The sequence below is a fragment of the Pteropus alecto genome, unplaced genomic scaffold (assembly GCF_000325575.1).
Source record: "Pteropus alecto unplaced genomic scaffold, ASM32557v1 scaffold67, whole genome shotgun sequence".
Lineage (NCBI taxonomy): Eukaryota > Metazoa > Chordata > Mammalia > Chiroptera > Pteropodidae > Pteropus > Pteropus alecto.
In genome coordinates, this window is record NW_006441061.1 from 5966471 (window position 1) to 5966782 (window position 312).

A 312-nucleotide genomic window follows, 5' to 3' on the forward strand; every position below is an offset into this window, starting at 1 on the left:
CCAGGCCGGTGCCCGCGTGCCCCCGGGCTCCGCGCGCCGTCTCAGCCCCCGCCTCTTTCTCCCGCCTCCTTCTCTGCCCCGCAGAGGAGGGATTTGTCCCTGGAGGGGCTTCTTAGCCGTGCCCTCCCACCGGCAGCACTTTGAAAAGCATCGGACCGGCCGGGAGCGGCCTTCCGAGGTAATTGACGAAGTCCTTCATCTGCCTCGTTAACGAGCTGTTTTGTGGCTTCTTCCCCGGAGGCGCCCACACCCCCGACGCCGCGTTCCCAGCCCGCCGCCCCCTCCCGGGGCCCTCGCGGAAGCCAGGCGGCG